The sequence below is a fragment of the Diplotaxodon limnothrissa genome, linkage group LG13, assembly GCF_057381915.1.
Source record: "Diplotaxodon limnothrissa isolate DT_005_m linkage group LG13, D_limnothrissa_male_GT1.1, whole genome shotgun sequence".
In the NCBI taxonomy this organism is placed as follows: domain Eukaryota; kingdom Metazoa; phylum Chordata; class Actinopteri; order Cichliformes; family Cichlidae; genus Diplotaxodon; species Diplotaxodon limnothrissa.
In genome coordinates, this window is record NC_140608.1 from 8000257 (window position 1) to 8025200 (window position 24944).

Consider the following 24944-nt stretch of genomic DNA (forward strand, 5'->3'; position numbering starts at 1 on the left):
AACACAGACTCAAAGACTTTACATGATGCCCCGACACTGCACCAACGTGTGCACTGTGTGTGTCACAGAGGAATCGCGCCGGGGCTCCCAGTACGTTCTTTATTTATACTCAAACAAGCTTTCACAGAAATAGGTGTGGCATGTGTAGAACTCAAATAACATCTCCCTAAAAGGAGAGACCGTTAGCTTATCTGTTGAAACAGGAGGTAGCTTTTTGGGTGTCACAGCACATTTTTTCTGCACACAATGTCTCACTCCCTTTTCCTGCAATTGTTCAATTCACAAGCTCTTCTTCCTTTAAATGAAGCTACAAATAAACATAACACAAAACTCAAAATCTCTCAACATTCCCTCCTGTTGGTAGCGAATTTAAAAGATACATCAATGTGTTTCAGACACAGACTCTACATTGTGAGTGCTTTCAGTCTAGTCGTCATAAAATGTGTATCATTCAAACATAATCATTCATCACATTAGTTTCATACTCATCGTCTTCTCCTTCTTCCTCGTCTGGCACAGTGACATATGCAACAATAGATTGGGATATCATTCTTGATACCATTCCTTTTACACAGGGAATAATGCATGTAGTAAAGATACAAAACATGATAAGTATTACGTCAATAAACATCAAAACCTTAAACATCAAAACCTTAAACATAAGCATTTTCCATGAGCCGCTCATAAGCCAATCCCACCAATTACTTTGTGAATTTGTCCAATCGGTTACCTGTGCCTGTTGAATGTTTCTAAGTAATTGTAGAGCATTTGTCATATTGTCAGACTGCACATTGTCTGGAATATAAGTACAACAAGTTGTATTAAACAAAACACACAGTCCGCCCTTTTCTGCCAAGATCATGTCCAGGGCAACTCGGTGTTGCATAACAGTTATTCTTATGGCATCAATTTCCTGATTTTGCTCTTTGTTGATGCTGGTCGATGCATTTAAAAACAGCCCAAAACGATAGTCCAATAGTCAGGGGGTCGCTGTGGTTTAGGACAATTCCTGAATATTGATAACCTAGACTGGCAAAGCTTGCTGCGCATGTCACTTGGGTCAAAATCTCTCAACAGTTTTACTCAGACTTCTCTTGTTAATGTGTTGCTAACTGGATACCCAGCAAGAGTGCCAGTCTTCTAGCTTGCTTACTTGCCACAAGTGCACTGTGCCACCTACCAAAGGAAAAAATAATGTGCATATTTCCACGAGAGAAATCCCACGCCTGGACCGTCGTTGACCGCCGTCATGATTCTAGCCTACGTCACAGCGTCATGTGCGCTTTTTACATCCAACACAAAAACTGCAGTCGTGGTGCTTTTGATTGTACTCAGAACTCAGAAATTCTGCCTTCCGAATAGGAAGATGTAGGTAACACCAGACTGCAGATGAGCTGCATACAGGGCTGGACTGGGACAAAAAAATAAGCCCGGGCATTTTGACTAGAGACCGGCCCGCCATTATAGCAAATATCATAAAGCCTTTGAATGAAAACAAACACTGTTGTGACAGTGATGTACACTGTCTTGATGGTATATATGTATCAATCTATCAATCGTTTGTTGTAAGACTCAGATAATTATTTATTAAAAGCTAGAAATTTGAAATGAGAATAAGAAAGTATTTCTTTGTGCCCCCCTTTCCCTGTTAATGCCCTACATGGACCCCTGGCAACACTTTGCTAGATCCGCCCCTGCACAGTTACCAGCTGTCAGCTACCTAAAAAAGGATCCTGGTGTTATTTATCTCTCAGAAACAGTTCATAACTTCCCTTCAACTCATTCATGTCACCTAAAAGGTAAACCTGTTTCTCCATCACTGTTCAGCTCTGATGATTCAGTAAGGACATCTCCTGGTTTCATCTTCATGTTTCCCACTCACCAGATATACAAACCGATATCATGACCAGCAGCTTTACAGCTGTGGCTCCAGCAAACATCAGCTGATACTAGAAATTAATATTAAATAAATTCTAACAACAGCTGATCAAATGTGCTGCTGTTGTTTACCGTGACATCCGCTGGTTTCCTCTTTCTGGCGCAAAGTGGGCGATAAATAAACAAGAGGGAAAAGCCGATGAGCTGATCATTGATCAGTTTCATGATTAAAGTAGCAACAGGAGAGGGAGGGGAGAGAATAAGAGAAGAAGAGGCAGCTGTGCAGCAAAGACACAGAATAAATCCAGCTTTGTGTCTTTTTCATTGTAGCTGAAGTCCGGGACAAACTGTGCTCCTTTTCACCTCAATACGAAACGCGTAATAATTTCTCTGAATACGAGATGATTCCGTTTTTTTAGGGAACGGTTGGCAACTCTAATAATTAACCTATGAACAAAATAAAGTTCAACATCATTAACATCATAGCACCCACCCAGCTGTATAGAAACCCCGTCATGCTAGCTAGCACGCAGTACGAAAAAGTCAGCACAACGAAAATAAACTCCAACTAAACTTGGTTTATATCTGACCCAGATGGACTGCAGGTCATAACTTCTTACCTGAAGTTCAGTTCACCTGACACTCGGACGGGCGGCCGCTTCGGGTCTCTCCTCCTCCTGCGTCCCCTTTCTCTCATCTACCGGCTGGCCTCCACCACTTGCTAATGTTACTGAATCTGTGGAAGCTCCGCGATAGCTACCACACGAAGTAACGAATAACGAGCCTATCTAAATCCCAGTAACGACTAACGCGTTCCTGATTTTGGCATAATAACTAGTTACCGTGCTCGTTACCACGATAATAACGTAGTTACTGTAACGAGTTACTTAATAACGCGTTAGTCCCAACACTGAACACTATACACATCATTACACACTACAGCAAAACAACTGAAAACACAATGCTCAATTTGTGAGGTTTGTTTCATAACTGCCAATGCATATTTTTAGAAACTATACAGTAACGGATCATCGTAGATCTCTGCAGAGGATTAGGCATTTAGATTTGTGAGTTTCATATAAAGAGTACAAATCTATAGAAAATCCTGCATGTACGTACACTACTGTAACACCAACTCAATGCAAAAACAGAATCTATTGCACACAACAGTACTCTTGAAAATATGAACAGGGTGTGAAGTTTTTTTATTTACGTTATTCACACCACACACACACACACCACAATCACTGTGCAGCATCATGTCGCTGAGCTGCATCGAGCCACATCACCTCATCCACATCGCAGGCTATATTGTCTCTTGCCAGGCACCGCGTAAAAAACGCCCTGGAATGGCGAATCCATCCTTGGAGGGCCTCTGCTGGGATGTTAACACAGGCCAGCTCCATTGCCCTTAGGAGGTTCTCTCTTGTGTATGGTTGTCTGTCATAAACCTTCCATCTCCACGATGAGAAGAACTCCTCTATAGGGTTCAGGAAAGGGGAGTCGGGTGGCACACAGACGTTTAAAAAGTGGTCACTGTTGGTGGTGAACTACTCTCTGATTTGGTTTGTTCTGTGGAAGCGGACATTGTCCCAAATTATCACATAAATGTGATGTGCGGGCCCAGGATGGTGTTGTTGGCGGTCCAGGATGTCCTTTAGCTCCTCTAGGAAGGTGAGGAGACGTTGGGTGTTGTAAGACCCAAGGACAGCATGCCGGTGGACAAGCCCCTCCGAACCCATGGCCGCACAAAGGGTAATATTACCCCCCCCCCCCCCCCCCCCCCCCCGTTGGCCAGGGACCTTAGTGATGGCTCTTTGGCCGATGATGTTACGGCCTCTTTGCCTTCGTTTCTGCAGGTTGAAGCCAGCCTCATCCAGGAAGAGGTACTCATGAGGTCTGGCCATCATGTCCAACTGTAATATCCTCTGTGAAAATGTGAAAGTGCACAGGTGTTCAGAACAACAGTCAATCAGGTAGCACAGTATTGTCCAGAGGTAATGTAGGCCACTGAGCAACACAGTATGTCCACTAACTGTACTGTGAACATGGATGTATACTTACTTGCACATACTCGTAACGTAGGTCTTTGTGTCACGCAGAGTTGCGCTCAAAGGGAACCCTATAGACCCGTTTCATCCGCATCTTTTGGCACCAGAGAACTCGGTCTATTGTGGCCAAGCTGACATCGTCAGTGCTCTCAAAGTTGACATTATCGGCAATGACTTTGTCTCTGATCTCCCGGAGTCTGATGAGGTTGTTCCCACGAACCATATCCACAATGAGGGTTTCTTGTGCCGCTGTAAATATGGCAACCCTCCCACCTCTATGTGGCATTCTTTCAACTCTAAAGAAAGAAACATGTGTTGTCAATTGACATGTGTTACAATACAGTCACAACTGATTTGAAACCAATAGACTACTTTCACAGGTTTGTAAAACTATATTGTGACAAAGAAAGCAACCGAGTACAATACCTGTTGTGTTGTCTGAATGCCCTGATAATGGTGGCCACCATGGTGGTCACATAAGCTTTCATTTGAGAATATGAGCAGAGTTCTTTTGCAACTTGTGTTTTAGCAAGGAAAGATGTGTTTAGATTTATGACAACGGAGGATTGTGTTCTGTGAATTGTGTCTTCATGTGACATGTTTTTTAATATATTGGTAAATGATGGCTAGATTTAGTAAATGTGTTTAGACAACTGGTCATGTTGTTTAGAGGATTGGCTTTTGTGTTTTAGCATTTAAGAAAAACTGTAAAAGATGCACTGAACCAGCATAAACAATAGTGGTGCCCTTTTTGCAAAAAAAAGAGGAGGTAACTCCTATTCTTAACATTTCGAGACTTACATTTTCAAAACATTCGTATAATTTTATTTTGCATCTTCCAGTGAATGTATGCAGCCCTGGGTCAAGATGTTCTACGGTTCTGCTGGCTGGGTCAGCACTGATTTGCCGGGTAGTAAGAGCTGGGTGTGAAGCAGCTGCCTCTGTCTTTCATTGACCTATGCCTCTAATTACAGTGTGAAAATATCAGCTGTCCTCTCACGTAAATGTCGTCCTGCAGTGAGCAAAGTTTAATCGAAACAGAAGCCCTTGGCTGATATGATACAGAGGTTATGAATGCTGATGGCAATGGTGGTTTGGGTGGGGAATGTTTTGTGGAATATGGTCACATCTTTTTTGGTCATCCCAATTATGAAAAACCCCAACACATTTTCATTAAAATTATGTATGTTTAATAGCAATGACACAAAAACATTAAAAACCAAATCAATAGCAAGAAATGTCATTTCCTACATATACAGCCAACTAGAAGATAACACTTTATGTTATTGTCGCTCACCGCAGAAATTCAGAAGCTTTTGCACAGCATGAAATGTGTGTGTCTAAATAAAAGCCCTCCATGTGGGAACATGTGGCCATGCTTTCAAAAGTGAGCTGTGGAACACACATTTCCTGCCAAAATTGCACAGGAAAGTTCAATGTAATACATCAAATCGGGTGTCATGTCAAAATTTACATTTAGAAAGATTTTCAGCTTGAAGATGTCTCACTTTGAGATATATTTCACTGACAGCATCTATAAATATAAATTTCTCAGTCTGTTGTATATCCCTGCGGAATATTTTTGCCTTTGCACACTCTGCAGGATTATCCTTTGATGTTACATTTCAATCAGGGTAGTGATCCTAATCCAGCAAATAATGGCCTGAGTTTCTTGACATTTGACAGCCCGTAAATCAACTCAGGTCAAACAAGACCTCAGTCACGAAAGGCTTTCACTTAACATAAAACCAACAGCCTATTTCCTGTATATTTTAAGTATATAAACATAATGTTTCTTGTTCAATAATGTTTCTTCTGCTGTGAATAGATACAAGATTGATTGTGGCTCACACTGTATAGTAATTTCCTGTGTCTTTTGTTGTTGTTTTTAATCAACATTATCTCCCAGGAAGGTGAGGGCCATTAAAAGTTATTGGATTTGACTAATATTGTGTAAAAGGTTAAAGTCAAGATTGAGAATTTAGTGGGATATAACAGGAACCGATAACTCTTTTCTCTTTTCTTTAAGAATCCATCAAACACAAGTCATCCTCCGAGATCTTTTCTTGTATTAGTCTGATCTCATTTCTTTATAGATGTTCACACACATACCAGTTAATCTAACATTTGAAATGCTGGATGGGTAAAAAGTCTAAAATTGTTCAAACATTCCCAGACAAATGTCAGCTACCTTAGTGTGCATATCTGTGCAAAGAGCACGAGGTTTATTTGTAAAATACTTGGAGTGAAATTCTTCTTTTGGCCGTGCGTTTGTGAACTGTCTCCTGATGTCTTATTTTTATGGACTACATGGTAGGATTTAGGAATGAAAGCAAAATGGATCTTGCAACACGGATGTCGCAGCTCAATCAATTACAAACACACCCCTCGACTATATAGAAGTCATCATAGTAACTGATTGAGAAACAGAAAAAAATAGTTATATCTGCAGCAATGCTCAAAGTGTGACACACTCTTTATCTCTCAGAAAGCAGAATACTTACAGTACATACATACATACTGTACAGAAATACCCAATTTCTCAAACTGGTTCCATGGCAACATGACTATTGCATTTCCTGAATATATTTTATTTACATAGTAAAGCATGTAGTTTTGTTTACATCTGAACAAAAAATTGCAAGTCATTTATTTTTTTTATTGATGCTGCAGCTACACCATACTACAATGAATGACAGAGAAGAAGAAAAAAACAACACCTTCTTAGTAGCTGGGATAGGCTTACCTCACCCATGACTCTGAATTCATTAAGTGGAAGAAAATGGATAGGTGGAATTCCATCTAGGATCTCTGATGAGATTTTAAAATCTTTACATTCAAAGCTCACTCTCATTTCTTTCTCTTCTTTTTTTATCTTTCTCCCTCCGTCACTCCCTTATCAGCCTCTCCCTCCCACTTTCGTTCCAGGGAAGCATGGCTTCACCTGGGGCTATGATAACACGAGGCAGAGTCATAAATGACTGCAGAGTGAGGAAGGAAATCAGCACTGGTCAAGCTTTTGGCCAGAGGGAAGGCAGTGGTTTGTGTCGACTGCAACAGGGGCCAGTGGAGGTCTTATTGGCGGATGTCACTGAAGCTTGGCCTTTCTCATGAGGGAGCAGGGACAACAGAGTGTCTGCTAACCAACTAACATAGCTAATCCCTAAGATCCAAAAACACCACCCAGAGAAGGAGAAAATCATTCACATGAAAAGTGTCTCACGCTGGGCTGGCTCAGGCGAATCTACACATCTCTGTGTGTGTCAGACACTGTATGCATTTGTTGCTTGCAGAAACACTGTACACAAGGTATTAGAGCAATATCTCATTTGAACTCCTTTTTGCATGATCTGCATTGCATATAGACCATTCATTTAGGGGATTTTTTCTCAGTTTTCCTGCCAATTGGAAATGGCAATACTACAAACCCTACTGTCAGCCTGAGGGGGGTGTGACATGTGCTACCACTATGACACATGGTGCTGCCAGCTACTTCACCTGTGAGTGATGTGCTTTGCTAGGAGGATGCTCCCAACCAACTAGGGGGATTCATTGCACTGACAAAGACGAGAACCATCTGTATTTTCAAGGAAGGAACAATGTGTATTGGCAGTTGAGTGCAGAAACTTTACCCTAGTGCAGCGGTCCCCAACCTTTTTTGCGCCACGGACCAGTTTATGCCCGACAATATTTTCACGGTGTCGCGGATAAATACAACAAAATAAAACTAGTACCGGTCCTGAAAAAAAAAGATTTACTCATAACACACGTGAAAAGACCCAGGAAAACCGAGTTAACGATAAAAACAATAACAAAAATAACGCTGAAAACCGATAAAAACCCTGGAAACCATACATTTCACACCCGAGCCTCAACTCTCGCGGCCTGGTACCAAACGACTCACGGACCGGTACCGGTCCGAGGCCCGGGGGTTGGGGACCGCTTCCCTAGTGCAACCTGTAAGACTCTCAGAGACATTTTTAACTCCTAAAGTTAGACTTATTAGATAATGCTTCTTTGCACAGGATTATACTACCAAGTCATCCCCGTATGATAAAATACTGTAAGTTGTTTGTCAGTGCCTTTGAAACATTGCAGTCCCATCACAACTTTATGTCCTAAAGCTACCCTGTGGAGTTTCTGACAGCTTGCAAACTGCAGTCGTTTTCAGTAGGTGTCTTGTATTTTTCTATTGCACACGCTGATAGATGAACATATGTATAAAAATACAAATGTGCAATTTACATTCTACCGCTAGTAGAAATCCTTTAAGCAATTAGGTGATAGCAGTAATAAACAGAAAAGTCTTGAAATCCCAACAAAAAAGATTACGGTTCGGATAAAAACAAACAAAAAATACAAATGATTCTGCATATTTTTATGAGTGAAGAAGTGTCTTGTTGGCACCTTTTTCTGAGAAATACTGAATATAAAACTCAACAAAGCATCTATGAATGGGGCACTTTTCATGTTTTTATTTCTACAACTTCCCTAGAGTAGCTTTGAATTCCGATCCAGAAATACAAAGTTGGACTGCAAGAACACCTACAGAAAAAAGATTATAGCAGAAACGTCTTCTACAATTTTATGCCTATTATCCGCTTTGTGTCTCAAATAATAGTGGATTTGGTCTTGCATTCGTAAACCCTATATTTAGAAAAGAAATCCTGATATTTTCCTGTTAATAGGTCTAGTTTTTTAATTCGCACCAGGTCATCTTAACCATGTCTACATGCATAAAGGGATCGAGTTGCTGCCATGCAGTTGGCTCATAAGATATTTACGTTAATGAATTGACCAGATCTTTTTAATAAAGTAGCCAGAGAATGTTACAAGATACGGTAAACCACAAAAAAGTCTGTCTTCATACACTGGGCATGTTCTGACTGTAAAAATCCAAATCAATTTTCTGTTGTTGTTGCTCCACATTAAAATATTTATTATAGTTTTTTTTTTCATTTATTAAATGTACTGTGAGTGGACAGTTTGAAGCCATCTATATTGAAAACCAACAGTATGTGTGAAATTAGCTCCTGTATGGTGACAGTACACCCTAAAGGCTGATCTCAAAAGTGACCAGTAACTCCACTTTATTAATGCCTTGACATGAATCTCATTAATTTGTCATTGCACAGATGTATCCTATTAGCAGTGATGAGTTCATGTCTTGGACATTCACATATACTATAAGCTACAACCCCATATTTGCAATAAAATATTGTGTGTAACATGCTGAAATGCTCTTAAGCAAACATAGTCTTGGATGTATTTTGTATAATGTCTCAGTTGCACTCCTGCAAGTGAAACATGTAGTCACAGAGAAAGAGCTTAGTGATGTCATGTAAATTGAGATTATGAGAGCTATGAAGAAAACATAAGAGAAAGGCAAAAGAAGCATTAGAAATACCAGATTCGGTTTCTCTTTCAAGACTCGGTCTCTGCTTAATGGACTTCCCTCCACTGGAATGTAAGAGAGGGGAATGCAGGTGTCTGTTGTAAATGTGGCTGCAGTTATGACAGTGGAGATTTTATTGTATATGTGTCTGGTATTCCAATAATGCCTTATTTCACATACACTTACTGTAGGGAAGCTGATGCAGTGATCTATCTGTTTGGCTTGGTCCTCGTTTTCTCTTCTCTTCTCTTCTCTTCTCTTCTCTTCTCTTCTCTTCTCTTCTCTTTGCTTTCTGTCACAGCTTTGGCTCCTGCTGAAGACAGATAACACGAACTGGAGGTTTATATTTGCTTTATTGAGCGTTAGATTCACAAGTGTATATTCAGTGCTGATAGATGTTCCTTATGAGCCGTGCCCAGCGTGCGTGCGTCTGTATCTACCACAGTTGGCGTGTGCATGTGTGTGCCATAATGTGTGTAGGTTGCTTAAAGTGATATGCATGGAGTATAGAAAGCTCATGGTGAAAGAAAATAAAGGCAGTGAGGAATGTGTTAGTGTGGGCTATACACAGGGAAAGAGGTTCATACAGCTGGTGAATATAACTGACACAAAACTGGCTTATTAGTGAGGGTTGGGTAATCAAATGATGACAATGGCAACGTAAAACAAAATTCAAATGACTGTCCTATTTCACTCTTATTACAAAAGTATCATATTGCTAGTCATTTTCATTTTGTACTTCAGCTTTTAGAAGTTTAATGACTAATAATCTTCCATGTCATTTTTCTTTACAGCATGATATTAGTACACGGTGCTGTTATCAAACTGTCCTCTTGAATGTTACCTTTCTCCTACGAAGCAATAGATTTGGCAAAGGATAACAATTTTTCTAAATCACTAAAATTCTGAATCACTATCTTTGAACCAAATTATTCTCTCTCTCTTTTGGCACAACACTGAGCTTTATTTAGACACAATTTGTGGATCTCATTTACTTCCCCCCCCCCAAAATTCTAAGTACGTTCTTGGATCTACATGTGATAATGGCAGTAATGGTTCCTACTGATATTCATTCTTGTGTTTCTAGTATGTCCATATCTTCCATTTAGTTGCTGGCTGCCACTATGTGAAATCAGTTATAAAATGGGTGCGGCACTGAAAACGTCCCTCCGATTGCTTTGGTTACTGGGGTTGGTGAATACTCTTTTTCCCCCTGTTGCCAGGGAGTGGCTGATTGGTCTCTAGACCTGTGTGACTGGGCCCAACTTTCAATTGAATTCAATTCAGTTATATTTATATAGCGCCAAATCACAATCACTGTTTCCTCAAGATGCTTTATGTTGTTAGATAAAAACCCTACAGTAATACAAAGAAAACAGAGAAAACCCCAACAAACAAATGACCCCCTTTGAGCAAGCACTTTGGTGACAGTGAGAAGGAAACACTTCCTTTTAACAGGAAGAAGCCTCCAGCAGGCTCAGGACGGGGTGGCCATCTGCCGCGACCGGTTGGGAAGAGGGGAGGAAGACAGAACAAAAGACTCGCTGTGGAAATGACTAACTAACTGCTGCACAAGGTTTTGCCTTAAGTGACAAATTCAATAGATTTGTTAAATAAACTGAAAATCTTGTTCAGAGGATGTCACTTTATGCTAGAAAAAGTTAGAAAAACTATGTGTATGATCTGAAACCATTGTTTGGGTTTGAGCATAGACAAAATTATTAATAGGGTGATTTGGTTTTTGCTCTGCAGTGTCAAAAAATCCACAAGTTCCTTTCATGCACTTTATAAAGCCAGTTCTGAGAAAAAGGTGTTAAATAAATTCTACAGAAAGGAAATTTTTTTCTTTCTTTTTTTGGTTTTTGACCTTTTTGTGTAAGTAGTCACTGCCTTCCAATATATTCTCCACCCATAATGAGGCCTTAATTAAGCCAATTTTAGGCTTGAAATTGAAAATATCTCTCACCCTGTGGCTAATCTAGCTTTGTAAATGAAGTGCACTTGGCTATATCACATTATGACCACCATTTGTTTGGTATAGTAGCTTACAGTAGTTTATCATATGCCAGAAGTGGAAAGATATACTCAAGTAGCAACACTACATTGTGCTCCAATTATAAATAAAAGCCTGATCTTTTCAATGCTTTTTCAGTAACAGTACTCAAATAATAATAGCATATAATAAATAAGGTGACTTTGGGCAGATTGGTTTTATACATTTTGTTTCTCAGATTTCTAAATACAGTTAGTTTGTTCAAACCTTGTCACACAGACGGTAAACGAACGGTTTAACAAAACAGTTAATCTACACTAATGCAACCAAAGCATGCCAAACACTTCTCAGGATAATTTCTCCAAATAGAACATTGGCAACATTTACCTAGTCACAGAATTATTTTGACAGTCACAACAAAATAGGGGGAAAAAAACAAGCTTGGAGGCCTTGTAGTCGAGCTCAACTGTTCTTTCTGAGTTTCAGGTCCAATGAAAATGCTAACTTGATCTGGTATTTCTAGTGAAATCGTCTGTCTTTGGTGAATAAACCTTTTTCACATTCAGAAGTCTTTCATGTCAATGCAATTTAAAGATTCAGTTCAATCTGTCTTGCAGAGCCCATGGTTAAGAGGATAGATTCAAGCAGGCCTCTGTGTTTAAGGTGACTGCTGTGAAAAGAGCTGTGTTCTCTCTCTTTTCCAGTACTCAGTTTCAAGTTTACAAATGAAAAAAAAAAAAAAAAAAACTTCATACATGGCCTTCCTCATGGTTGCTAAACAGCCATGTGTCAGAGTTATTAAATATGGTGGTTAAATACACATTTTCAATTCTGGAAAATGCCAGTTAGAGATAAAAAATTACAATAAAAGTCAATATTTAAGATAAATAATAACAACAGAACTGGCTTCATGCTCTCACTGATAGGAAAAGCCACAAATGTAGTACTGTTTATATTTAGTTAGCAATCCCTTCATGCTTTTCACTGTTGATAAGAGCTATTGTTCCTCATAGTCCCGTTCCTCTGGCTCTGAGATTGTTCCCATCCATCACTCGTATCAACCTTCAACTCACCCTTGATGGCTGTGAACTCAGACCTGGGACATATTTGTTAAATTATATCGTTAAAAAAACCCAATAAATAACATCTGTGCTGTGTTTGACATCTTCCCCCTGTGGTTGGGATGATGAACTGCAATCACTGTGCTGAAAAAGACAGATTTCAGATCAATTTAGTCTAACTAGGTGAAAACCTTTGTTTTAAATTTGAAATCTTGGGACATTGCAAATATGTTTTCAAAAAAGTGTAGTTCCTGTTTTAAGCCATTCAGAAAAACATTGGTACAAACTCCAAGGGTGCTGCTCATAGCCAGTCAGTTTGGATGAGACTGTGCAACCGTTAAGTGGTTGAGACGAACACTGCACAGGGAAAACGTGATGAAAGAGAAAGGAACAAAAATGCTTCTGGATTCAAGCTGACATACACTGTGTGTCACTCCTGTACTCCTTGTCACTGTAAACTGCATTTGTGTATCCAGCTGTTTGCGTAACAGAGGGTTGTGTTTTCTTCCTTTTTGCATGGTTGCTTATGGGTTTTGAGAGGTTTAATGTTAAGTTGTTCAGTAATGTAGGAAAGAAAAGGGAGAAATGAAAAGACAACAGATCAAATATGTAGAAGCCACCGTAATCCTGCTTTGAGGATCTGTTTCCAGTCTCTGGTGAATTTCTGTGGGCTAATCATTTGATAATTACTCAGTGACACAGACGCTAATGTCTCAAAGGACCAAACAGAAAGAGATGCTCACTTCCTGTGCGCCTCTCATTTCTGTATTGCCTAAATGCACATGTTGGCACATAATGTCACATTAACATATGTAGGCAAACAAATATTCAAAGCATAAATACCAAAACCTCAATGTGTCACAGTCTCCTGCTTTCAAGTTTACGTCAATCTATATTTCATTTCCTTCTGCTTTCTAACAATGGCAGTCGTATTTTGGCAATTGTTTACAAAAATGTTGTTTCGTGGTATACTTTTCTTGTGGAAGAATCATTTTAACTTATATTATTTTGGTAAACTGAAAAAGAAATAACATGCAGCACTTTTCCAATACACAATCTGCTTGTATTCTGCTCAGTGACAAGCTGTTTCTATAGGCTACCATTCAATGCTGAGTTTGTGCGGTAAGGGATTACGCTTTGTTCAGTGCTTTGGAAAGTCTCGGCTGCTCACAGGAAATCAGTTGATGTCCTGTGGGCAGCTCATTGGCTAGCAGGCTTACCATATAGTCGGCTTTTGTTTTCATCAATCGTCAAGCAAAACTCATTATCTTAAAAATATTGTGAAATTGATAATTAATTAGTCACCTTACTTTAATCTCCAAGGGGTTTTAGTTTTGTGATAAACAATTTGACTTCTGTTTTCCTTGTGTTGCTATGTTTTGCGTGTGCATGCGTTTGTGCTAATGTCTGCTTTCGTGTTTATGTCCCTAATAACAGTGGGCTCTATAGGCACACATACCATGAGCAATAGATACCTGCATTAGAGGTAGAGCATTTTTCTTTAGGTAGGTGGCCTAATGGATAATGTATTTGTGACATAGGTTCCCCTATGCTCTATGTGTGTGTGAGAGTGAGAGTAATGTTTATAGTACATGATCTCATCTGTGAGAGCTCATGCTGACAGGTAGCTACAGCACTTAAAATGTGTCTAAGTGCCCAGGTATGAGCAGAACTGTTAGCAGCCAGATTGTACACTGTGTTCACTGCCTCTAAAAGGGAGTAAAGTCATGTTGCTGGAACTTTACAATGTCTTTCTGCATCTTACCACTTTGCCCAGATGAGAAAGGTAGTTACTACCTACAAAGCAGGCTGAAGCAAAGCCGTGTAGCATTTGCTAGAGGTCTTCCTTCTGCAGTTAGGAACAACAAATCTTGCAGGAAGGAATCCTTAGTTCAAATCCTAGCCACACACCATTTCATGTATTTCATTCATTTCATTCATTCTGTTTCCGGCCACTTTGAGAACACGTCTATAACCACTAGGGCGTATTTTGACCCTTGACATTCGCTTAGTTCAATAAAATCCATATGAATTGTGTGGTCTCAGGTTTCCCTGAGCATTATATTTTTGACACGTCATGCACGTTCTGACAAATTGTTTTGCTGAGGTTTCAAAATTTACAGTGTAGAATTTACAGTGTAGAAATGAGAGTTGACAATACTGGTCAGTCCCCCCGTTGACAAATGCGTACAGCCATGAGTCACTAATGCCGCCATTTTGTGGAGGAATTTTGGCAACACTGGCTTGCCATAACACATCATTAAGTCGTTTGTCAGAACTGCACCGTGTTTTAGCCATTTTGCCTGCTCTGCTGTGCTTGCTGCTTTTTGTTCATTTTTCAACACATCCAGTGGAATCTGATGTGTGTTTACTGCCATCAATGTGATGTTTGCCTGTTGTGCCGCCTATTTTGCTGCTCTGTCAGCAAAATTGTTGCCTGTAGTAATGAAAGAGTCAGTAGGCGTTGTAAGAGGTTGGCATGCTGGTTTGCCAGTTGGTGTAATCATTCCTCTGGTTTTCCAGATTTTTTGCAAAATGATGCACAGCAGAGAAAACATACTGGCTGTCTATATAAATGGTTATTTGTTTATCTTTGTGTATTTCACATGCGCAACAATCTCGTGTGAAGTGACCTTCCTCTCCACGGTTCTAGCAGGCGTTGTCTCTATGTTATCTGCTGTTTCTGCGTGGCTGTCTGCGGCCTTGGTGTTTGTGACTTTGCTCGCCTCTCTGTTCCTGATAGCCACCTGCGAATTAGTGTTTTAGTCTGTTGTCAACAGTCAGCCTTATTTTTAAGTTACAGAATGCTTCTCCCTTTTTTTGTTTTTTGTTTTTTTGTTTGGGAGAATAGATGCAACTCTACATTTTCACTTAAGGCAGTTTTAGATAATTTCTAGTTCTTCAAACAATGCATGGATCTCACACATTTCAAACTTTCAAGTTAGGGTTGTTTCCCATTTATACAAATATATATATTTAACTTTGCATTGCTCACAGCTCATAGCTCACAGCTCTAAACCTAGGCATTTTTCAATCATATGCCTAATCACTATGTGTCACTGTGATTCTCAAGTATGGTCACAAGTTCGTTTAAATTCGTTTCCAAAACCAACAAAATAATCAAACAAAAACAAAAAAACATAAACGTGTCAGGACACAAAAGAAAAAAGAAAAAATGCTGCCACCCGAACAAGGCAGAAGTCTGCATATGTTGGCTTTTAATAGCATGCAGCTTGTAACATGGTAGACTAATGTGCCTGTGTTAATTCAGCTCCATATTATTGTGTGAAGTTGCACTGGGTTGGGAGTGGTTTTGTGTGTGTCACATTTTTGGTGAGCCAATGGCTGGAATGGGGTTGGACTAATTAGAGGCAGGTGTACTTGATTGCACTGATACACCGGTCTTCTTATAGCCCACACTACAAACACTGCTGTGTTGTTTTGTCTCTCTGTGCAGGCCAGGGCCTATTATATGCCACAGCCTAAAGGCAGCAGGGTTGCAGAGGCTTGAGTGACCACTGACTATATGCTTGCAGGGTGGTGGGTCTCCAAGGACAACTTCTAACCCTGTTAAAGGCAACATGTGGAGTGCAACTTGGCTGTGTGGCATAGCTGGCTCTGGCCTTGGGACTGTGTGTTTTTATACAATTCATAAGTGGGACACTGGACTGTTTTATCTTTTATCTCTTGATATATTTTTTGTCAACAAATTATCTTTTAGAATTTTATTGACTGACATCTTTTTGCCCACGACTGAGACGGTTGGTCAGACCTAGAGTCTTTCTTTGGGTGTGTTACAGCAGCTTCTGCTCTAAAAGAAACAAAAAAGAAAAAGAAAAGAAAATGTGTAACATGCTCATCAGCTTAGCAGTGTCTACATATTTAATTCAGCTTCTCAATCCTGTAGTTTTAGCTGTTGTCTACAGGGTTTTGCTTTTTGGTTGTTATTATAGGTGTGCTCTATATCTCAGCAATGTGTCATTCTAGGATGATAGGTTTCAAGCTGGTCAAGTGCCTCTATGCACTTCATTAGTTTAGTTATTCTCTGTATTGTCTTCATCTCACATGTCATTACACTGAGTTTCAGCAAACCTTAAGCTTGATGCAGACTACTGCTTAACAATTATCCACCTTACATCATAACCGATTAAGGTGCCTCTTCATATTAATATTATGTCATTGTTAATATTATACCCTTTGTCTTATATGACAGCAATAGCATATTATAATATTTTATCAGTGTGTACCATTATACTACTCCTGAGCCAATTTGTTAGTTAGGATCATCTTATTCAGCAAACAGATAATTTAGAATTCATCCAATCTGCGGTCACATTTGTTCTCTCTATTGCATGGCGGACCAGGCAGTTCTATTATAATATATTATTTATATTTTATTTTGTATCCATCAAGGGCTTCAGATGACCTGCAGAATCATCCTTTTCCCAGGGTGGAGACAGTTACCTTTTCACACACTGTCCTTGGCTGAACAGTGACACAGTCTTAATATACCTTTATTTATTTTATTAAAATATTTTCGTGTGAATTATTTGCTTTATATTCATTTTATACATGCTGGGCATGGTCATCATGCCAACTGTGTTTCATTGATAATATCACTTTACAGGTTGTTATCCTTGCTATTATTAATTTCAAATACTCTAAAGATCATTTCTACTGTAATTTTCCCTTTGTTTATCTTTATTTCGTACTTTTTATATTTATATCTACTCAGTGGGGTCTGTTTTCAACCCTTTTAAACTACTTCAAACTACTTTGATCTCTAGTTTTCACTTAATAAGGGATTATTATGTTCTTCCTGATATGGGTGTTGCTGCAGATGCGGCTGCAGGAATGAGTGATGGTTTACTAAAAGGATTGTGGGAACTGCACAGTGTCTCGTCTTCTGGTTTTACTAAACTGGCAGTTGGATTCTGTTCTCCCGACTGTTTATATTTTGTTTTCTTAAATCTCTCAGTTTTTGTCCGGCGTCTGGACTTTTCTTTTCTCACCACTGCTCGTCAGCAGGAATGAGTTTTAATTTCACTTGCTTGATTACCCATCTTAATTATGTATTTACTTATTTTTGTTTAAGTAATATATACACAATACAGCTGCTATCACCTTCGCTGGTATTAGAGACGAGAGTGGTTGCTCACACGCCCTTCTACTTTCGGACTATTTCCAAAAGCGGTGTGAACTTTACGAGACGGAACTCGACCGTTCTCTCAACTCACCAGCACGTCAGTGAATAGCAGTAAAAGGAAAAACACAGTAGGAGCAGCTCAGTCTCTTATTGGACCGTGAAAATTCAGCTTGCTCCGTTAATTAAAACAATACACACACACACACATTCACATTCACACCTATTCGCGCGATCGGAACCCTTATAATAAGGGGAGCTGCCAGTCTTTCTGTAGACGAGCTACTTATTCCCTTGACCCAGCTGGGGGAGCTACTCAGAGCTCCAAACCTAACCCACAAGAGTGGGGAGCTTCCAGTCGACGAGCTCCAAGCTACCAGCCGACGAGCTACTTTAAACCCACAGAAGTGGGGAGCTTCCAGTCGCGACGAGCTACTTTCGCTATTTTAAATTCCCTGAATTTAAAATACGATTTTACGCAAGATTGTGTCAGTGTGTCTGTATCTACCTGGTCAGTGTCGCCGGGTCTGGTCCACCTCGATCGGGCCCCACCACCGTGGGTCGCTTTCTAAGAACGTTGGCCAAGACTCGAATTTAACGCCCTTGGTCTTTGACCACACACCTAGTGTGTGGGCTGTCGACAGACGAGCAACGTGGACTGGTCACGGAGATGGGACACGATGGAGGCGCTCCGGCTCCGAAGGACCAAGAAATGTTGGGGGGAAACTCTGTAAAAAACCCAGGAGAAATAAAGACACAATGAGACAAAGTTACTTTCTTTATCAAACGTGTACACGGGTGAGCTGCTAAGGACAACTCACACCATGCACAGTGGCTTGGTAATTTTTATAGGAAAGACAGTGCGAACAGGATAAGAAAATACAAAACAAATAAAATAAACAACTCCATATGTGGCGCTAGTCTCGTCAGCAGAGAGCTGGGAGAAGGCTGTGAGAGATAAAACAATCTAAAACAATATGTCCCAAAACAGTATGTCTTTGCTGAGAAAGTCTAAAAGGATAATTCTAAACTAATCTAACCATAGGCAAAGGGCAGACAAAAGGCATCTTTGTACATTTAAAAGAAGGTAAAGAAACATAGAATCATTTTTCCTGTAACACACAGCCTTCCTCTCTACTGTCACTATTAAAATAGAGGTAAAACATGACCAAGTAAATATAAAAAAAACAACACAAACTTAGGTTTATATTTAAACTATATTATTCATTTTGTAAAACTGAAATCTCAATTTCTCAAATTAAAAACAACATATAATTATGTCTAAAAGCCACTAAATTAAAGCACAATTGAATAATAAGAATAATAACAAAGCTCCTCTCTCACAAAAATAGGAAGAGCCAACCAGAGAGAAAATCAGCAGCAATTCGAGACCCACATCATCATCATCACATCCCAGGTTTTTCCTGAGTGCTTCTCATCTTGTAAAGTCATTGCCAGTGTTCACTCTACATTTGGCTCAAAGCGGTCGCTCACCATTTTAAGCTCACAGCCTTTTCTCATGGATTTTGTGCTGAAGCTGTTAGATTTTCTCACTGTCTCATTTGGTGTTTCATTTTTAGGCTTTTTTTTTTTTTTCAACAACCTTGTGATGATTAAAACACTCGAGGTCTTTACACCAAACTAATCACTGTGGTTTCACTGAATATTAAATCTATTACAAAACAGTCATTTACTGTATGCTATGCTGTCACGTCCACTTAAGTTTAAATATATTAGCACATCATTTGCATATATTCGAATAGCAATTCAATGTGATAGTTACAGCCAGCTACTTGAGAATTATTGTGCACAAGCACAAAAAAAACCTCACAGCATATTTCACATCTATCTCGCACATACTGACAGATGACAGATGTGCATGCTTTAAAAAGGAGTGAGACTTTAAAGAAATGGAACTTTTACAGCAAGAAAGCATGTAGGCCACAGCCTCACTACATGGAATGTTGCTATGGTTACACAGCGGGAAAGTACCACCCACTGACACTATCTAAATGTTTTTTTGGCTTAAGTGCCACCTTGTGTGCCCAGATCCTTAAAGCATAAATAAGCTCCAACTAGAGCAGTTTTGTGCTTATAGGATTTTTGAGATGTGTAACATTGGAGACTGACAGTGTAACAAAGCGTCATGTGGCCATGGCAGTGCTCTTTTCCTGCTTTCCATGGGATACCCTCTCCAAATTGTTCAGACCACTCAATGTCCAGCCAAGCAGGATTTAAGTGGGTTCAGGTGGAGTTTGTCATTGTATCACACACATACAGACACACACAGACAGACAGACAGACAGTGGCATGGAGCCCATCCTACCCGATAACAATGATGGATCTTTTCATAGCCAAATGCAGTCTAACAGTAATCGCATTACTATTCATAAGAATCAAACTGTTTTCCTTTCAAATATTTTCCCTGCCATTTTCTAAAAACATGGCCTTCGTTTTATTACCCAGTCATTAAAAGTCACGACTGCTTCAACAAGTACATGAACTTTTCACAGGTTAATTAACTGTGTTTCCTCACTGACTCCTTCAGTGAAACTTGGATATACAGCTATAGCTGTGCTGAGCCACCTGTGAGCAAACTTTGATCTGTTCTACATTTAATATCCCCCCTTTTAGCTGATCATTCTATATTACATATTATACATTTTTGCAATGAATTGAAGACTTTTTTCAAATTGTCCTCAAATAGGGCAAGAGGTGATGCATAGTACACAGGTCACCAATCTATCCCAGGGCAGACACAAAAAGATGGAAAACCATTTACTCTCAGCACAGCAAAAGATTAAACCCAAGTTTAAACCTACTGATATTAGACAATAATGCTAATGCTAGTTATTTTAGCATTTCATTAAAAAAAACAAGCTAATTTTCTATTTGATGTTAGCAGCACATTTAGAAAAAAGTTAGTATGGGGATAACAAAGAGTACAAAAATATGTGGTACTAGAAATAAACAGTTGGAGGAACATTTTTAATGTAATTTGATCTAATTAGGTTCATTAGCAGCAGGACAGTAAGATAAATGGGTATGAATAGAAGCATTACAGAGGCAGAGTTTCTCAGAAGTAAAGATGCGAGGAGGCTCACCAATCCGCAAAAAAAAACACATCCACAAATTGTGGTGCCATTTCAGAATATTGCTCCTGAATGACTTTGACTTTGTATATGACATTATTTTTTTTAAAAAACCCACACAATATCATCAAATCATTCTTGAGAAATCTCTGTGTAGAAGAGATAAGGCAAACATCAATGCTTCATGCCTGTGAACAATGCATTGAAAATAGGCATGAAAATATCGCACTTGCTCAGGAACATCTCCAGAAATCAATGTCTGTGGACACAGTTCACCGTGCAATCCACAAATGCAGGTTAAAGCTCAATCATGCAAAGAAACAGCCAAGTGTGACCATGATCCAGAAACACCACCATCTTCTCTCTTCCAAAGATGATTTAAAATTGACTGAGGCAAATTTTAAAAACTGTTCTGTGGTCAGGTGACTCAAATGTTGAAGTTATTTTTGGAAAACCACATCCTCTGGACTAAAAAGGAGAGGGACCATCCAGCTTGCTATCAGCACTCAGTTCAAAAACCTGCATTGGTGCACTGGTGCCTATGGCAAAGGCACCAGACATTCTAAAAGATATAAACAGGTTTTACAGCAACATATACTCCCATTCCTGTGTCTTTTTCAGGAAAGGCCTCATATGTTTCAGCAAGACAATGCTAACCCACATTCTGCAGCTATTGAAAAAAGCATGGCGTTGTGGCAGAAGAAGAGAAGATCCCTACAATTCTCCAAAATGCCCCAGTGGAACTAGAACTCATTACACAAATGTATAATATAGTTTGTAAGGCTTGAATCAATATTGTTTAATTTGGTTTTAGTTTATTTTTCTTATGAGAAAACTGTATGAAAATAATGTAACTAAAACCTTATTTTCAAAGAGCAGTAAAAAAGGAGCAGTTTTGAATTGCTTGCTCCTATTCTCTGAGCCAATGTCTTAAGTTAATTTATTCAGTAACACTTTTGGAAAACTTTTACACAATTTCATCTAGTTAGACCTTAGTTTCATTCATTATAGACTGTGAATGCTCAGTGGTGTAATCATCTTTTAATGTTTGGATTTCATTTGAGAACACTGGTTTTGAGCACAGATAAAACTGTGTTGATATGATTATTTGGTTTTGCCAGAGGAGTTGGATGTTTTTAAATAGTTTACAGTCTGAAACTTGGATTGTTTAGAGGTTTGAGAGAGGGTGGAAGGCTTCAGCAAATTTTTAAAAACTGGGATAGAGAAAAAAATATGATATCATTTTGAATTTCAGTGTATTTCTGTCAAATCCTCATAGACTAGAAATAACTTGTTTTTATAAGATCTTAATCATGTTTACTTGGATTTGTCTCTATATTTTTAAGTTATGAGAAAACAAAAGTCACATTTTAGTAAATACCAATTTATGTGTCCAACAATAAAAGCTTTTTTGAGCATACAATCAAGAAGTTTATACCATGTTGCACTAAACTCTGCAACATTCGGTGTGGTAGAATTATCACAGTTGCACAACAATAAGTGGCACATCCATCTGGAGGTTGTTCCTCAACAGGTAACTCATGCAAGTACTCAAATAAAATGACTGAAAGTTTGTGTCAGCAGCCTTTTAAGGAATCATCAATCTAGGCGACCTGCTGCTTGGTATTACTTATCTCTTACTAGAAACAAACAGCTTTTATACTACTTGTACATGAAAGCCTTAGGGGACAAGAAGGAAAATGTGAGCCACATAATGAACTTTCCAGGTTAGTGATCGTGAGTAAAATTATATTTGTATTGTGGTTTTGCTCTGAAATTGAATTCTTTAATGTTTTGTACTCTGTATGCGCATAAATATAATAACAAATAAATGACTCACTTTGACTATTTTGTTGTGCACAAGGGATTTAAATTCCCCGAATGAGTAAATGCGTAATTTTGAAAGATAAAAGAAAATTTTGTTAAAATTGTACCCACCTTCAGTGTGTTCAGTAAATCCACTTAAATAGAATTAAGATTGTTTCACATACTCTTTTAGACCCTTGTTGCATAAATGTTTTATGTTCTCATCTTAAAAAATTATATGTTAACTTGTGATAATACGATTCTGAGACCAATGTCGATTTTAATGGGTCCAACAAATGTCTGTTATCACCAACTTACAATGATTTGTGCTGCAGTGACATTTAATGCTACCTCTCCACGTGGTCTGAATGTGAGTTGTTACTAGTCCAACATGTCCTCTAAAATTCAGAGGAATGGAAGGTTGAAAAACACCTGGTGGATGGAGGAGAAGGCGGGGGATGCTTTAGCAGGATGCAAAGCCTTTGTATACTGTAGGAGTGTCAGCATGGTAGGACAAAGAGGAGAAAAGCATTTTTCTTGGCTCTGAAACAAATGAACAGCCTCTATAGGGTCATGGCTGTTGTCGCTGTGATTAGCCCCTTAACTACAGGGTTCTTGCATGTGTTGCTGTGGCAAAGCTGTGCTTTTCAATGTCAGAGTGTTTGTTATTCCTCCAGAGGAACAACTGGTGTCCGATTTTAGTGCCTCCATTACCTTAGACCATATGAGAACAGCTGATTGATGTGTGTGAATGTGAGCATCGGTGGTGTGATTGGCATTAAGCTTCTTTTACCACAAAACCGCTTCTGTGGTCCATTTGGGTCTGACGGGTGCTGATTAGGTTCAAGTGCTCCTCGACTACAGATGCCATTTGAAGATTGCTTTTATCCCCCTTGAAACACAGGGACAGATAAGAAACTGAATTTTCTTCTTTGGGGATCCAAAAAGCTTCCTCCCACATAAACAGAAATACACGTAGCCAGCACAGTGTTTCCTTACCTCTTCGCTTTCTGTCTTTAGCCTTTATTCAAGAAGCTATACATACAAATAAATACTGCAAATTAAATTTGCTTGCTCCAGGGCAGTTCCCCTCAAAAAAGAAAAGGATGCTGAGAGTGATTGGTCTTGAAAACCCTTTTAACTCCGCAGTTTTCCACCACTCCTCTATGCCATCTTATCTTTCCCATACAGCATGCTGAGCAAAAGTATTTATGCCCCGCTGTCTCTTCGTGGGATCAGCAGTTTTTTCAAAGTCTTTTCCATGAATATCTTAAAAGCAACCTCATAAATTAGCAAAATTGTGTGGTTTTACATTCCAACAAACACATGTCCAAGTAGTTGCAAGACTGCTGTTGTTTAGACAACAGCAAATCTGACAACAAGTTGTAACAAAGATCAAATCTCACGACCTGAAAGTTGCTTCATAACGAATGAAAAAGCCTGCATTAGCCTGTTTTATGAAGCTATAACTCAAAACTAGTGTGACCGCAAGTCAAGGCATGTTTAAAAGCAAGAATTTAAAGAACACATCTGAGATATAAAAATAATAATAATAATTCACAGTTAGGATATCTTACAGTTCTACCAAATGTGTAAACACATTTCCAGAAACTGTGGCTCAATTTCTCAAAACTGAAAACAAACTGAAAAGAGTTAACTGCTTTGTCCAAACTTCACAGATCTCATGCAAAATAAAACATGACACTAAAAACCACGTTCCCTCTTCTCAAAACCCATTCCTTCTGCCAAAACAATACCAAGAGTCATAATATGCCATCGGATAAACACTAATGTGATTCATTCAAAACACTAACACTAGAAGTGTTCATGTTTTGACTATAAGCGGTTATGTGCTACGTATTCAAATGCATACAGTACAATACGATACAAGTGGAAATGAGTTACTGTTTTCTTATTTTTGGTGAAGTGTAGGGTTAACATTGACATAGCATCTATAGTAATAAGTATATATGTAACAAAAATGTTGCCTGTCTTACATAGTATTAGCAAAACTCACCAATACAGTACAATGCGAAACAAACAATCAGTGCAGAGCCACCACCTTTTCTGGTCAAGTTATCAATACATGAGCTTTATATTTTCAGAATCGTGTGCATAGTTTTCCTGTGTGTGCAGTTGGGGAAAAGTGTGCATTCAAAATTAGGACAGTTTAAATTCATGAACACCGAGCTTAATATGAAGCTGGTATCATGAGCACTGAAAATGTACACCCACTCTCTAAAGACAGTATATATTTGCTTGTTCTTCAAAAATTGAGGCCTTTAAAACAAATGTGATGTGAATACCATTGTCCTTTTTTTTTCTTTTTTTACTTGAATTTTAGGATTATTAAGAAAAATTATTAGGAATATTAACCGTTTCAGCTAAATTAATGCTTTTCAACTTTAAATCCCTAGGCTACCTTCTTTTGGAATTCCTGGCATGCTACGCTGCTGGCTTGTGGTGAAGCACTTCCCGCTCTTAGACTGTAATAGAAAACTTTATACTTACTACAACTTTGAAGT

At 38.9% G+C, this 24944-nt stretch overlaps 1 protein-coding gene and 1 pseudogene across 3 annotated transcripts in view; one reads left to right on the forward strand and one right to left on the reverse strand.

The window, feature by feature from the left end:
* The window catches only part of grid1a (glutamate receptor, ionotropic, delta 1a), a 305904-nt gene that overhangs the window by 61154 nt on the left and 219806 nt on the right, over positions 1-24944 (forward strand). The gene's annotated exons all lie outside the window — the stretch shown is intronic.
* Positions 3322-4152, reverse strand: LOC146619794 (uncharacterized; annotated as a pseudogene).